This window comes from Octodon degus, unplaced genomic scaffold (genome assembly GCF_000260255.1).
Source record: "Octodon degus isolate 3935 unplaced genomic scaffold, OctDeg1.0 scaffold00171, whole genome shotgun sequence".
In the NCBI taxonomy this organism is placed as follows: Eukaryota; Metazoa; Chordata; class Mammalia; order Rodentia; family Octodontidae; genus Octodon; species Octodon degus.
This window is the reverse complement of record NW_004524747.1, coordinates 739,830-751,359: the sequence shown is the minus strand read 5'-3', so window position 1 is coordinate 751,359 and position 11,530 is coordinate 739,830. Positions and strand designations below refer to the sequence as shown.

The 11,530-nt window shown below is 37.6% G+C and overlaps 1 pseudogene; it reads left to right on the top strand.

Annotated features, from left to right (window-relative positions):
* Nucleotides 1-1,607: 1,607 nt before the first annotated feature.
* Nucleotides 1,608-4,622, top strand: LOC101589883 (annotated as a pseudogene).
* Nucleotides 4,623-11,530: the final 6,908 nt, after the last annotated feature.

The following is an 11,530-nucleotide window of genomic DNA, read 5'->3' as shown; positions in this document are numbered from 1 at the left end:
ATTTTTCAGTTTAGCACTTTTGACAGTGTATAATGTCTCATTTTTGATTTAATTCACATTTTCATGGTGATTAAAAATGCTTAAGATTTTATGTTTACTGATAATTTCTGTATCATCTTTTGTGTAGCATTTACTCAAATTTTTTCTCATTTTAAAATTAATTGCATTGTTTTCAATTGTGTTGAATGAATTTTTATGTATATTGTTTATAACTTCTTTGTTATTTTTATCTATATCTATCTATATCTATATATGTATATACTATCCATATATAGTGCCCTTCTCAGTGTTTGGTTTTATTGCATTTTTTACAATGTATTTCAAGTAATAGGGGTTTGAAAATTTAAAGATCTAATATTTGTCATATTTTGATTGAGTTTTTAATTCCTGCATGTAGAAATTCTCATTTAAAAATGCATGTTTTTATCTGCTATACTTATTTTATCATTTTGAATTTCAAATAATACTGTAATTAATTTTTAAATTTTACAAACTACATTTATTAGTACATTCTGGACAGATATGATCACATTTATGATAAAGAATTTACACCTATAAATATTATAACTAAATTTATTTTTTCCCATTACCTCTGCTCCTTTTAACCCTTTTTCACACTCCCCATTTACAAAAGTTTGGTTCCATTGTTGTTCTCTCATTCTATTTTTCATCTTTATTTCTATCTTGCCTTTCCTGCTCATCTCCTATGACCAATTTCTATTTGAATACTTTGTTTCTATTTCCCAATATCTGTCCTTTATTTTGCTTCTTATTTACCCTTTTGGTTTCTCACAGAAAGGAAACAATGTGATATTCACATTTGTATGTTTGATTTATTTCACTTAAAATTATGTTGTCAATATATCCATTTACTATTTTAACAATGTCTCATTGATTCTTTATGACAGAGTAATGCTCTATTTTATATGAAAAAAAAACTCCTATATTTTACTCATCCAGTTAGCTATTGATGGATATGTGGACTGATTTTAAGATTTTGCTATTATAAATTTTGCTACTATAAACATGGTTGTTTGCATGTAGTGCTGTAGTATGATATTTTAACTCCTTTGGGCAGATTCCTAGAGGCAGAATAGCTGGGTCAAATGGAATCTTTAGTTTCAGTTGTTTTGAGGAATTTCCATATTGATTTGCATTGTGTTTGTAACAAATTACTCTCCTACCAACAGTGAAGAAGGCTTCATTTCCTCCCACAAATACCTAGCCTGCATTTAATACTGGTATATTTTTGATGATAAGCATTGTGAGATGGAATCTCAATGTTGTTTTCATTTGCATTTCTCTAATGACAGGTGATGTTGAACATTGTTTTCATATATTTATTTGCTATTTGTACTTCATCTGAGAAGTGTTTGTTTATTTCAGATGCCCATTTTGGATTTGTTCTTTAAACTGTGGGGAGGAGTTTATATTTAAAAGTTTTTACATATTCTAGATAACAGTCTTTTATAAAGAGTAACTGTAGGGGACTGAGCACCGCTTCCAGGAAATGCGGCGGTGCAGTGGAGCTAGAGGGGCCTGGGATGACAGATAAGTGGCGCAGCCCGGTCGGCGAGCGAGCAGACTGGTGAGTACGGGGTGCAGTCATGATCACCTCAGCCGCTGGAATTATTTCTCTTCTGGATGAAGAAGAACCTCAGCTTAAGGAATTTGCACTACACAAATTGAATGCAGTTGTCAATGACTTCTGGGCAGAAATTTCTGAGTCTGTAGACAAAATAGAAGTTTTGTATGAAGATTTCCGGAGTTGGCAGTTTGCATCCTTAGTGGCATCTAAAGTATTTTATTACCTGGGAGCTTTTTTTTTTTTTTTTGTGGAACCGGGGATTGAACTCAGGCCCTTGTGCTTGCCAGGGAAGCCCCTATTCCACTGAGCCATTTCCCCGGCCCCTTACCTGGGAGCTTTTGAGGAGTCTCTGAATTATGCTCTTGGAGCAGGTGATCTCTTCAATGTCAATGACAATTCTGAGTATGTGGAGACTATTATAGCAAAACGCATTGATCAATATACCAAGCAGTGTGTGGAAAATGCAGATTTGCCTGAAGGAGAAAAAAACAAATTGACCAGAGATTGGAAGGCATTGTGAATAAAATGTTTCAACGATGTCTAGATGATAGCAAGTATAAGCAGGCTATCGGCATCGCTTTGGAGACAAGAAGACTAGATGTCTTTGAGAAGACCATACTAGAATCGAATGATGTCCCGGGAATGCTAGCTTATAGCCTCAAGCTCTGCATGTCTTTAATGCAGAATAAAGAGTTCTGGAATAAAGTACTGAGAGTCCTAGTTAAAAACTACATGAACTTGGAGAAACCTAATTTCATCAATATTTGTCAGTGCTTAATATTCTTAGATGATCCTCAAGCTGTGAGTAACATCTTAGAAAAACTGGTGAAGGAAGACAACCTCCTCATGGCCTATCAGATCTGCTTTGATTTGTAGGAAAGTGCCAGCCAGCAGTTTCTGTTCTCTGTGATCCAGAATCTTGGAACTGTGGGCACCCCCACAGCCTCTGTGCCTGGCTCTACCAACACAGGCACTGTTCTAGGTTCTGAGAAAGACAGTGAGATGATGGAGACAGAAGACAAGACAGGCCCTACACTTGCTGGAAAGACACCAGATGTGAGTCCAGAGCCCAAGGACCAGACTTTGAAAATGATTTAAATTTTAAGCAGTGAAGTGGCTATTGAGTTACATCTGCAATTTCTCATATGGAATAATAACACAGACCTCATGATTCTAAAAAGCACAAAGGATGCAGTACGGAATTCAGTATGACACACAGCAACTGTCATAGCAAACTCTTTCATGCACTGTTAGACAGCCAGTGACCAGTTTCTTAGAGATAACTTGGAATGGTTGGCCAGAGCCACTAACTGGGCTAAATTTACTGCTACAGCCAGTTTGGGTGTAATTGATAAGGGTCACGAGAAGGAAGCCTTGCAGTTAATGGCAACCTACCTTCCCAAAGACACGTCTCCAGGGTCAGCCTACCAGGAAGGCGGGGGGCTCTATGCACTAGGGCTCATCCATGCCAATCATGGTGGCAACATAATCGATTACCTGCTGAATCAGCTGAAGAATGCCAGCAACGATATAGTTTGGCATGGAGGCATCCTGGGCCTTGGTTTGGCTGCCATGTGAACTGCACGCCAGGATGTTTATGATTTGCTAAAAACCAACCTGTACCAGGATGATGCTATGACAGGAGAAGCAGCTGCCCTTGCCCTAGGTTTGGTTATGTTGGGCTCTAAAAATGCCCAGGCTATCGAGGACATGGTTGGCTATGCCCAGGAAACCCAGCGTGTGAAGATCCTGCATGGTCTCGCCGTCGGCATTGACTTAGTGATGTATGGGAGGTTGGAAGAGGATGATGCACTTATTGAGTCTCTCTGTCGGGATAAGGACCCAATTCTTCGAAGGTCTGGAATGTATACAGTGACCATGGCTTATTGTGGCTCTGGTAACAACAAAGCTATTCGACACCTGCTACATGGTGCTGTCAGTGATGTTAATGATGATGTTAGGAGGGCAGCAGTCGAATCACTTGGCTTCATTCTGTTCAGGACCCCTGAGCAGTGTCCCAGTGTGGTCTCTCTGCTGTCCGAGAGTTATAACCCCCACATGTGCTACGGAGCTGCGATGGCCCTAAGCATCTGCTGTGCTGGTACAGGAAACAAGGAAGCTATTAATTTGCTAGAACCAATGACAAATGACCCTGTGAACTATGTGACGCAAGGGGCTCTCATAGCCTCCACGCTCATCATGATCCAGCAGACTGAGATCACATGTCCAAAAGTGAATCAGTTCCCACAGCTGTATTCCAAAGTTATCAATGATAAGCATGATGATGTCATGGCCAAGTTTGACGCTATTCTGGCCCAGGGCACACTAGATGCAAGTGGCCGTAATGTTACAATCTCCTAACAGTCCAGAACCAGGCACCCACATATGCCTTCTGTGGCTGGTGTCCTTGTCTTTACCCAGTTCTGGTTCTGGTTTCTTCTCTCACACTTTCTGTCATTGGCTTATACTCCTACCTGTGTCATAGGCTTGAACAAAGATTTAAAGATGCCAAAGGTGCAGTACAAATCAAACTGTGAACCATCCATATTTGCATATCCTGCACTTCTGTAAGTACCAAAAGAAAAAGAAAAAGAAAAGGTTTCTACTGCTCTGTTGTCTATTACTGCCAAAGCCAAAAAGAAAAAGAAAAAAAGGAGGAAGAGAAAATGGAAGTGGATGAAGCAGAGAAGAAAGAAGAAAAGGGAACCTGAGCCAAATTTCCAGCTGTTGGATAACCCAGCCTGAGTTATGCCTGCCCAGCTGAAGGTCCTTACCATGTCAGAGACCTGTAGATACCAACCTTTCAAGCCACTGTCCATTGGAGGCATCATCATGCTGAAGGACACCAGCAAAAACATTGAGGAACTGGACTCTGTGGCAGCACATGGCCCCAAAACTGAGGAGGAAGAACAAGAGCCAGAGCCCCCAGAGCCCTATGAGTATATCGATGACTAAGGGACCAGACGGGCTCTGGCCACTCAAAGCCCTGCCAGCTGTGGAGAGAGTGGCCAGCTGTGGAGAGCGTGTGGCTGGAGCCCTCGCAGGAGCAGCAGGACGAGCTCCTCCATGCATATGGCCTCGCTGAGCGCTCACCTCAAGAACTCGTCTCCAAGTCTCTGACTGAAGAGAAAACACATGACCATTTGGTGTGCTCTTTCACAGACATTGGTTTTCAAATAAATATATTAAAACTTCAAAAAAAAAAAAAAAGGGGGGGGTAACTGTAGGGGCCGGGGAGATCGCTCAATGGAATAAGCACTTGCCTGGCAAGCGCAAGGGCCTGAGTTCAATCCCCGGTTCTCCCCCACCCAAAAAAAAGTAGCTGTAAAATTTGTTTCCCCATTCTGTGAGTGGAGTCTTTATGCTGTTTGTGGTTTCCTTTCCTGTGACAAATCTTTTTAATGATCCTAGATTTTAATTTTTGTACTTTTCCTGTGTAATCAGTGTTTTGTTCCTAATGTCTTTGATTATGTTCATATCTTCAAGAGTTTTATGTATGCAATTTTCTAGCATAAGTGCTTCTGTTTGAGTAGTCAGATCTTTGATACGTTTTGATTTCATTTTAGTGAGTGATGAGAGATATGGAACTAGGTTTAATCTATAGAATGTGGAAAGCAAGTTTCCCAGCACCATTTATTAAAGAGGCTGTCTTTCGTTTGGGGAAAGTGTTTGGGCACTTTGTCAAAGCTAAAGGTAGCTCAATGCTTTGAGATTTATTTCTGCACCTTCTACTGCATTCCACTGATCCTTGGGTTTGTTTGCTTTTTTTCCAGTATCACGTTTCTGCTATAATGTTAACTTTATAATAGAACTTTAAATCAGAAATTGTGATGCCACTTTTGCTGCTGACCCTCTTGTCTTGTTACATATGAATTATAGTATTTTCTTCTCTAGTCATGTGGGGCATGATACTGGTAGTTTTTCTGAGATTATTTTAAATCTGTGAAGCAGTTTTGTAAGTCTGGACATTTTCACTATATTTACTCTGCCTATCTAAGATCAAGTGCTATCTTTACATTTTCTGACATCCTCTCCTATAACCTTTCTCAGACTACTGTGCTTTCTAATGTAAAGGTTTTTTTATATTTGTCATTAAATTGATTTCTGAGTATTTCATTTTCTTTGATATTATTTGAAAAATTTTGTTTTCCTAATTTATCTCTCAGTGAGTTTGTTTCCATGTACATGAATGATATTGATTTTTGATTGTTGGATTTCTTCCTATTCTTCCCCAAACTTTATAATTACTTTTCCAGAATAATCTCTGGATTTGGATTGTTTTTTTTTTCTGGAGGCCCTTGAGATGTATTGTTATGTTTTTTGGTCTGTTCTACTTTTCATGTTATGTATTTTGGAGCTATTATTTTTTTTCCTAAAACTACTTGCACTGATGTCAGAGAACCTTTCCATGACACCTATTATCAGGGATCCTGCAATGAGTCCCCAATCACTTGCCAGAGTTACAGTGCACAGAATGATAGAAAAAGAGCAAGAGATAATTGCAAAGAAGTAGCCCTCTGGGTCAATCAATGTTCTCTGAGAAGAAAAGCAAGAATCTTCAGTTAGCCACTATTTTATTAGCCAATGCACTGGGAGGGATATTGTGTGTCTTGATGGCCAGCATAGAAGTAGTAGGCGAATGGGCAACCTTAACATCATATAGGAAACAAGCTAAGATCCATCCACATACCTAGGTACTAGTACACCCTGTATTGTCCTCAGCAGATCTCTTCCTGATCTTTGCATGTCACATCACTAAAAAAGCAAAGGAAGTCATTAACATTCACACACTGCCATCCATATATTCTCTCTCTCTCTCTCTCTTTTCCCACACATCCACACACACACTTACACACACACACACACACACACACACACACACACAATTAAAGAAAAAAGAAAAATGGGTTTTAATAATAATAATAATAACAATAATAATAATAATATACAATAAAATAAGAGAATTAGAAAACAGATTATTGAGGGTGTGAAATGGAAAGAACAAAATAAATAATAGTGCAGGAATATAAATGGAATTTTGGAAGACAGCAGAGGATTGCAATCAAGCAAAAAACTAGAAGGAACAGAAATTTAGCAAATTTATTAAACAACACTTGGCATGGAATATGACATATGACAAAACTATAGAAACAAAACTAATAATTAACAATTATAAACAAATACCTACATATGTGCCCTGGTCACATCGCAAAACATTTACCAAGTGGCAATGAAAAAAAAAATCAACGTTTTTCCTTGTGGTAGCATCTACACTGGCACCAATCCATGGATGCTGAATAATAGCATGGAGATTCTTTCTAAGTTGTTTTCTCACTTCTCAGATGCAATACCGAATATCCACAACTTAAGGAAAGAGTGGCTCATTTTGGCTCCCTAGTTTTATTTTGTTTTTTTTTAATTTTAAAGACAAAAAAACAAAACCAAAAGGAAAAAAAAAAAAACAAGAACAAAGACAGAAACAAAGCAACATAAGACAGTACAAATAGCACAGAACTTCAGAACAAGAATGGGATATTAACAATGGGTATGTTACATACTGTTACCACTACCTTTGTTGCTCAGACAACCAGATATAGATATCCAAGACTGGTCAAACAATTAAACATTCACTCTTCCTTTCAATAAACCTTTATGTTTTTCTTTTCCTTTTCTTTTTAAAATTTATTTTAAAGAAAGTATAATAATAGATAAGGCATTAAAGATTGCATATATTTAAAAGAACAACATGAAAGTTATTCAACTGTGGTTGCTATATTGCACATTGTTGTCCTCAATGTAGCTGCTCAGATTACAGATATTAGCATACAGAGTTAGTCAAAGTAAAAATTTTAAAAATTAACCCTGACTTTCAAAAATCAGATAGAAGTTAGTGCTGCAATCTTATCAGCTAACCTCTATATAGAATTACGTGATAATTTCCCTTTTCTTTTTTCCTATCTATTATCTCATCTCCATTGGTTATTACTTATGCTAAGCTTCTTTCAATTTTACTATATCTATGGTACTTTTCAGATTTAGAGGTTTGAATCAATAGTCAGCTGCCTGCAGTACAGTGTGTCATGGTAGAGGGGAAAGATCTTATGGCATGCCACACAACAAGAGAAATATCAAGGCAGAAGAGAGGAAAATATAACTTTCTGGGTCATGCCTTCAATGGCCCACTTTCTCTGACCAAGCTTCAATTTTCAGCATCATATTTGGATGTACACTTTGTTGTAGGCAGGAGTTCACAAAGGGAAACAATATAGGACACATAGTTTATAAAATCATTTTGTAATAGTCAATGAAAAAGCCATGTACAAATAGAGTGCAAAAACTCTGTTCACACATGAAGACCAAAAGAATTCAGCTGAGGGCCTGAGTCTCACAACAATGTCTGAAATGTGTCCAGATGAAGACCTAGATTCGATAACAATGCCTTCTGTGAGTCAAACTGGAGACCTAGAGTCCACAAAAATGCCATGCCAGCCTGTTTCAAGGTTCTGCACTGAGAAGTCTGAAAGATCAGTGGTGGAAGTTATAGGTCTGTGCAGGTCAAATAAAGGATCTGCACTAGCAGCTTGAGGAATCTGCTCTGGAGCCAGAAAGTGGTGCTCAAAGTAAGAACCAGAGCTCCCCAAAAATGAACTGAATCCATGTTCAGTGATAGTAAGGTCCTAAAGTCCTTCAATGATGAGAACAACTGAGTTTGTCAGGAAAGCCAGCATAATAAGATCCTCCAGGATAAAGAAAAGATCCCTACAGATCCTTTTCTTCTCCAGTTCTGCCTCTTGTGTTGCCAGAATCAGTCTTCAGCTGGGTCTCCCACACTGAGCACCACACTGGTTCAATTCTGCTGGATGTTACAAGTTGACCACTAGTTTGCAATTCACCACACACTTATAGGTAGGCTAACTCAGTGGTGAATATTATGACCTTATGATCTAATGTCTACCTAAAAGCCCACCCTGTGAGCACATGACTCTTTAGGGTAACATTTGGATGAATTACAAGAGTATAAAAATCTTTTATTTCGGAGTCCAGAGATTTCCTCCACCTCTGCATAAGTAAGAGAGGTAATTTAAAGCAAGTAGGGTGCTAATGTGTGCTCCTCTTTTGTTGTAGGTGAGAACTGGTGCAGGTATGTTGTAGAACTTTCTCCCGCTTTCCAAATTATTCTGTTTTGTATCTTGTCAAGAGGACACTGGAAAATGCAGCCCTATCCCTGAGCCTGTCATTCACATAATCCATGGGGAGATCCTAACTTTGATCCAAAGCTCTGTAAATTTCCAGAATGTGCTTTTTGGAATGTGGCAGTTTAGTATCTGTGTGGTGCTTATGCATTGTAATTCACACTGAGTAGATTAGGGGAACATTCATGCACAAGTTGTGCATATGCATTAATGGCCCTGGATGCTCAACCTTCCCCTGTCACCTGCTTGTGTATTCCCACAATGACACCCCCTCCCATTGCAAAACTCCATGAATAATTGAATTTGTTGCACAGAGTGCTATTCACATTGCTGCTCTTGCCATTTTTTAAAAAGAAAGTACAAATTAGAATTAAAACAGAAAACTTACAAGAGATACAGAGTTTCACTTAACAGAGTAATATGAATTTCACAATATTTGTTAAAATACATAGTGTTGTCTTCCAACCAGTTATTAATAATGCCAGATATATGCATGCAAAATTGGAAGAATAAAGGGAAAACAAAGAAATGTATAAGAAATTAAGAAGAGAAAAATATCAACACTTTATAAAACGAGATGAAACAAATTAAGCATTAACTGCTCCTTTCCATAGACTAGCAGAAATGCACAGCACAGTTGTCCAAATAATCCTGTTTAAATACATAGAAAAATCTCTTTCCCCCACTCCCTCTCCTGTCCTTGTCAACTCAGTAACTGCACTAAACCCAGAGTCTTCTTGCCACAAGATAGATGCTGCGGTTTGCAACATGGTCTCTTGATTTGTTTAATCTGTCCATAGTCACCTTTTTTTTTCCTGGGCCTAATTTATTATTGTGTGTCCAGTGCCTCCATGTAGTGTGGTAGGACATATGTTGAAGTTATATAAAATATAGGGAGTTTTATGGACCTAAACAGAAGTTACTAAAGATGTCTTCTCACCTCAATTCTCCCAAAGTTCTTCTGCCATTTGTTCACTAACAAAAGGAGGATTGCCTTCTAAGATAACTTTCCAATATGACCTTGTCTAAACTTGTTGGTTTGGATAAATATGTGGGATCAGCTAGTAAGTGCAAGCTGCTTCTCTGTATCTCATTCTACTTCCAGCATTCTCAGTTTTATCTATCTTCCTGTGTATTCTCATGTATTTCTTCTTATGGGTTTGTAAATATTTTGTTCATTTTATTAATGTTTAAATATTTGTCTAATTGTTAAATAGTTACATTGTTTTAAATTTATATTTTAGTTAGCACTAAAACAATTTTAATATTGTTTTTATAATCAATTAGCATATTTCTAACAATACAGGAATGGGAGATGAATGGCTGTTTGTTTTAAGAATAAATGAAATGAAGCTTGACTAGGGACATTTTGTAAGTGAATATGTGTTGAATATTTTTAAAGAGCTTTGAAGATAATGGAGTGTGGGTGGAAGTGCAGCTGCATAATAATGTGGAAGAAGAAAATAAAATTAAAACCCATTAAAGCTAGGAGCACCCAAGTGCCTATGGAGCACACAAATTTCAGAACAGGGAATATCAAATAAAACCAGAAAGCAGAAGAAATCCTACCTGTCTATCAGTAGGAGAAGAATATTGAATTATGTTATACATATGTTTGAATCTGTTGATGAATAGAATCCCTGTTTTGTTTATTGAGAAATTTGTGCTCATTCTTCATAAGCAATTTTTACCAAAGTTAAATGTAACTTTTGTGGAAATTGTTTATTTTCCAGTAAAAAGAAGTCTCAATTCATTGGTCAGTGAAGAGGAAACAAATTGTGTGAACTATGATTATTACATGTTGAATGAAATTTACAAAGTTTAGGATGAAAAATGTTTGAAACAACACCCAGAGGAAGACATTCGTACTATTTCATGTCATCTAACAACATGGTAGTACAAGTCTAAAATGTAGAGAGCATTCATAACATAGAAATACTCCATTTTTATCAATTACATGAGTGTTCATATCCAACTTTCTTACTTAGAATTTTTGCATTCCAGGTGTTTAAGAACATAGCATAGAAATCGAAAACCCCATGGCATTTGCCTCCCGAAATATAGAATGTGTCTTTTCTTTTTCTTTGTTTTAATTTATAAACTTATTGTTTAATCCACAAGATTCATATAGCTTTAACTTAACAAAATCAAAGAAGCAAAACAGTGTAGCCAAGACACTACTTCAAAGTCTGGGCTCTTCTTCCAGCTTCCAAATACAAAAGCTTTGAACATTATATATCTCAATTGGAAGAATAAGACAAAAATATGAATGGAGCCATGACATTTCAGAAAACAAAGATTTCATGTAACTGAAGGATCCATCCATCCTTCCTGGGAAGACTTAACTGCCTTTACAAGCAGGGGGGGGGGAGATGGGGCTGGTGAGGAGGGAGGGAGGAGAGAAAAGAAACCCAGAACATAGTAGAATCCAGTTCCAGTGTTCTGAATCAACATGTCACACATCTGTATAAGCCTAGTGTCTCAGAAAAAAGCTTTCATTTTTATGTCTCAACCTGGAGCTCGGATCCTGATTCCTTTCAATAGTGATTCCCCAGGCAACAGGGAAGACTGTGGTGTTGGAACACCCGCTTATGCTTCTATGCTACAGTGGTCTGATCCTTGATTAGCTTGACAACCACACAAGGTTGGAAGCAGAACTTAAATGGGCATGAAGACTTGAATAAGTAAACAGAAAGAAAGAAAGAAAGAATGAAAGAAAGAAAGAAAGAAAGAAAGAAAGAAAGAAAGA